Source organism: Equus przewalskii, chromosome 7 (assembly GCF_037783145.1).
Source record: "Equus przewalskii isolate Varuska chromosome 7, EquPr2, whole genome shotgun sequence".
Lineage (NCBI taxonomy): Eukaryota > Metazoa > Chordata > Mammalia > Perissodactyla > Equidae > Equus > Equus przewalskii.
Genome location: NC_091837.1, coordinates 82374802 through 82380222, shown reverse-complemented (window position 1 = coordinate 82380222; position 5421 = coordinate 82374802). Strand labels below are relative to the sequence as shown.

Genomic DNA, 5421 nt, shown 5'->3' with positions numbered 1-5421 from the left:
CCATTTAGGAGAAATTTCCATGAATGTAAATAATAGCCCTGTGCTCCATTTACAGACATGCAAGTCTGTCCCTAGGGCACAATTTAATGTGCTTATAAAATCTTTGATTTAATCTATTATCTGAAACTGCATTTTAAATAAAAACTAAAAAATAATGAAACATATCTTTCTTAAAACTGCAATATTCATAGTGAGTAAACAAATGAGAAAGGGAAATGGTAAGCTCCGTGAACAAGGTGAATTCATGCCTATCCTTCTAGGCTGTAAATAAGTGAAAGCATGTGCGTGCGCATGTGTGCGTGCACGCACCTGTCTTTTATAGTCAAACTGAAGTCAAAGGCATTAAGGACTGGTAAGAATGATCCAAAAATAGAAATGGAAAGTGAGCAAAACCTCCACTGGTGAGGCAAAGCCTAGGCAGTAATAAGGTGGCCCATTAACTGATTCGAAGCAGAGGAGTAGAATTTAGATGCTGAAGGGAATGGAAGGAGAGAGAACAGTCAAGGAGAGTGGTAAGCTGAAAGCATAACCTTGGAAAGGATCATGATGGGAGTAATGGCCTCGTTTATTGCGCTATTTTGATGGTCTCTTTCAAGGTACAGCATGCTCTTATTTCAAGATCATCTTTCCTCTCCAGTGGCAGGTGAACAGCAGCAAGAACAAGCTGCGTGACTCCCCGTCTGCCCTGCTGTGTGCCTGGCTGGACGGGTGCGCACAGCACAGAGGACCTGAGATGCTGCCCTCATCCTCAGAGGGCAGGTTTCTGTACGCTCCAGGGCTCAAATATTCTATAAAGACACCTCGTGATTTATGGTTTGTTCCTTCATCGTGACCCTTACAGAACTAATGCAAGGTAAATAAGTGGCAAGGATGGGCTATTTTAAAAAGTAAAAAGAAGATACACATTTTCTGTTTTTTATCTAGAGTTCTTCAACACCATGTCTCTGATTCTATAACCATTAAAAGCTATAACCATTTAACAGCTAACAAAAATACACAGAGGCAAAACTAACTGGGATGACAAAGAAAGCAAAGGAAATATATTGACTGCAGGGACCAGGCTCCATTTTGGATACTTTCTCAAGCGAACTGAACATCTTGAGCCTGAAAAATTGGCTGCTAAATATGCTGGAGGGAGAGGGGAATGAGAGAGAGTATCAGAGCGAGAGTGAGAGCAAGGGAAAGAGCAAAGAGAAAACACAGCTACTCCACAAGGAATGCACCCAAAATTGAACCCAATTCAGTTTTATCAAATTAAAAGGAAGAGAAAAGATTGGTCAGGCATTCATTCAATACACTTTGGTGCATTCTTGACTCAGTTTGACTTGTAGACAATTGAGAGGGTGAAAAAGAAAAAAGAAATCACAGAAATGTAATAATTTAAATTGTGAGCTCCAAATTATTGGTAAAGTGCAAAGGTGGAAGAGAATTTATAGAATTTTAGTCTGAAAAAATAGAACATTTAACTGATATGAATTTGCAGTCGGCTCATGGTAATATAGCTGTCTGAATTATATACAGAAACTCTGAAAGTAGAATAGAGGAATATGATCCCTGACGTTTTAAACTTTTCAGGGTCTATAGAAGTTGAGCAAAGGAAAAAAAATTCAATAGGAATCCATAGTCAAAGCTTTCTTAGTAGATTAAAATTATTGCTCTGGGCCATAAAAACTAGGTTTTGGATAATAGAAGAGATTAGCTATGGCAATTCAGGGAACCATCATATTTTTCCCTTATGGTAAATTCTCCTTTTTACTGAAATAATAGAAGAGAGACAGGATTCAGGAAACCAAAGGCCACATTATTACAGTAAATTATTAACCCATGTAGTAGTCTCATAAATTAATTAAAACATTCATGTTTATCTTCTTATGAGAACCTACTTTTGTTCCTAACATAGGATTTTTTTTTTCACTAACTATAAGAATAAAAAAGCTTAGAATTACATTTAAAGGATTTTTCACCTTCATAAAATCTATCACTTTGTCGGCTAAATGGTAAATTGGAGAGAATTTTGCCTAACGTAAAACCACTTCTGCTCACGTTCTTGTTCTCTACTTCTTAATAAAACCAGAGGCAATATTCTATGGTCCTGTACCAATCTCCTCCTCCAGAGTTCTAGTTAAAGCATTAAGTTATTTTAACTCATTTAGAAGGATCTGTTGTATTTGCGTTATGACCCTCTGCATCCCAAAGACAACACATAAATAGTAAATGACAGCCAGGTGTTCAGGGGAAAAAAGTTACGCTTGCAAATGCTCTCATATTAAAGTGTCATTTTCAGCAGTCTATGGAAGGTAACCAGGGCCAGGAAAAAGTGTGTTATATCACATACATTTTTTTTCCTAATGAAGATGAGAATTTTATGAGTTCTATGCTCCCCTTTCACCCCAAAGCATATATGATTTAGGTCTGTGTGACATCACCAAGATCAGCATTGTTCTCTGCTGGAGGCAGAGAATTTCATAGCTGGATAAGAACCCAGAAACTCAAGCATGACAGAAAGAAGCATTTGTTTTACTAAAAAGCCAGATAAAGCAAGAAAATGTCAGTGCAGGGAATGACTCAGCAACTTTCTACGGTGCAAATTTCCTGACTAGATCTAATCTTGCAAAACTTGACATCTCCACCCCAGTCACCACCTCCCTGTCCCACTTCCACTGTGGCTCCAGGCCTGACCCCACCTGACCTGGTGTTAGGTGGCTCAGTGGCTGGCGGCCATTACAACCACTGGCAAAGTGGTCATAGAGGATAACCAACTTGGAAAGTGATTCCAGGGTGTGGTGTCTCCCACCCCTCACCAAGAACCAGGAAGCAATCACAAATACACTCACACAATTAGAGACATCACCCTTTTCTCTGAACTACGGGCAGGGGAAGTTGGGATTATATTTGTGTCTGTTTTGAAAGGGTATAGGGGTGGGGAAGAGATTTCAAGATGGGGTGAGAAGTAACTCACATTTGGAGAGTTTTACCTGTGAGAGCACTGAGTTTCTCTGTTACTCAATCTTTGCTCCTGCTCACTGCTTTTCTTCTTTAGCTCGACTCTAAACCAACCTTCCACTGTCTATGCAGGGAAGAGAGGAAATTGGATGATAGTTGCTTGCTCTACGTTCTTTCTTAGGACACCTGAATATCCAAATAGTATCCTGTTTATCCCTCAGTCTGAGTATTAATACTTGCACACTGAGTATTACACAATCTTTGGGGCCATAATCTTTGGGACAAAACTGATGTGAGTAAGAAAAGGTAAGCCCTACCATGTCCGGGCACCTTCTCCACAGGCACCAGCCTCCCATGATTAGAAACCCTCGTGGTCTCCATGAATCTCCCCAGTGGGCTGTACCTTTTGCTACACGTGGAGTCATGATATGTAGTGGGCCTCCAGCCTCACCTTGTTCTTTTTGTAGACCACGCATACAACTTTGGATTTGGTCAACTGAGATCATCTAAGTTTTTTAAAGCACACACTTAGATTTTCTTAAATTTTAATATGGATGATTGTTGCTTTGTCTGCCTGAATCTTCTTATTTGCAAACAAATCATGCCAGATACAAACACTGACTGTCCATGACCTGAATGGTGTTACAATCTACCAAGGGAAATATGACATGTGCGTAAATAATTCTAATATAGTGTGGAATATGATAAATACCACAGAAAAGATCTGTCTGCAAGATGCTATTATAGCAGAGAAGCAGCTCAAGTTATGTCAGCTTGCAGTTGAGAGAGCATGCAACAAAGACATAGAAAGAAGAAAGTAACATTTGAGCCAAGTCAATGGATCTCAGTCCTGTTTGAGAAGCTATTAAAAGCTATGGATGCCTAGACCCCAGCCTCTGATCCAATTGGGTTCAATATGCACAAAATCACTACTATAAAACAAGCATGAATTATAACTATTATAATGTTTCATTTTCAATTAAGATGAAAATACTTCTCAAACAAAATATGACATTTCAATACTTTTGGCTACTTTATATCAAAACGATCTGTTTTATTCCTTAAACCACTAGCTGAAATTCACCGTACTACCATATCCTACAATAGCAAAACAAAAAAATTGAGGAAGAACTGAGTTTTTATAAAAACATTTTCAGGAATTAAAGAAAGTGTTTATTTGGTGAGAAACACCACCCTTCCCTTTTTTATTTTTTCCAGAAATAAAAATCCCAATAATAAAACAAAGCAAATACATTGATTTAGGAAAACAACCATATGTACTAAAATTTAAGTATATGTTTTAAAAAAGATATTTCATTTAACCAAATCAAATAGATTTAATGCACATTTACTACAAAATTAAATTGGGATATTTGGATATTTTTTTCTGGTTATAAGAAGAAACTATTAGACCATAATAATCTACCATTTTTCAACACTAGATGTCAATGCCATTGCAATCTAAGCTAACTCAGTCCCTTAGCATGGAACACTGACATATATTTTTACCAGCAAATAGGAATATATGATAGAAGAAATCTTTAAGGGCTCCTAAATTTAGAGAATTTGAAGTATTATATAGTTTGAAAAGGGTTAGTGTTATGCAAATAAGGTATAGCTGTGACCATTTAAGCTTTTGTTGGGTAGCTTTCTCACATTTACCGATATTTTCCTCAGATACAGCTATGTAGACATTCACTGTCATATTGAGAGACATTTTAATCTCCCTGACCTGTTCATTCTTTGTTTGTGGGCAACCAAGGGGTGGAAATTGTTTTTACTTTTTCTCAAAAAGAAATCTCTGTCCCCGAGGACCTTGACACATCAAACCACAGCATTTCCAAACCCGGGTCACGTTTGAAGGAGTGTGTGGTACAGTGCAGCATCAATGGAAATAAGCTGAATTCCCCCTAAATCCCAGTCACTGTAACTCTCGGTGACAGATTCATGCTGCTACTAATCAATTTCACACCAGGGAGATACATACTGGAGAAACACGCAGATTGGGAGCTGCGCAGAGCTTGCTTGGAAAATGTCTGAAACCCAGAGCTTTCCAGCATCACTTCTCTGTGCCAAAAATGCAAAAGCATATGTTCCCCCCTTGTTTTTTTATTTGCTTTTTTTTTTTTTTAAGTACAGAAATTAGCTCCTCTTACACAGTTGCCTTCTCAGAGATTGATGTCATTGGATAATGTGGTATAGAGTTTTGCCATTTCCAAAGACAGTTAGGAAAGAAACATCAGTCTACTTACCTATTACCAAGGCAAACTAGAAACTGTTTTCCACCTAGTTTTCTTTCCTTCTTTTCTTAAAGAACAGTTTTCAGAGTTAAAATCGGCTTTCTGAATTATTGCTATTACTGGCCTAAACTTATGCTATTTTCAGCTCCTGATAAAGAGATACTAGAAAGAGGAGAAATCTTATATCTCACAGCAAAGTAGGAAAGCTGGAACTGCAGAATCACTGGACTGATTTGGG

At 37.9% G+C, this 5421-nt stretch overlaps 1 long non-coding RNA gene across 1 annotated transcript; it reads left to right on the top strand.

The window, feature by feature from the left end:
• Positions 1 to 422: 422 nt before the first annotated feature.
• LOC139084939 (uncharacterized) lies at positions 423 to 811 on the top strand. Its single transcript, XR_011542877.1, has 2 exons — positions 423 to 512; positions 638 to 811. It is a non-coding gene; the product is annotated as an uncharacterized lncRNA (long non-coding RNA).
• Positions 812 to 5421: the final 4610 nt, after the last annotated feature.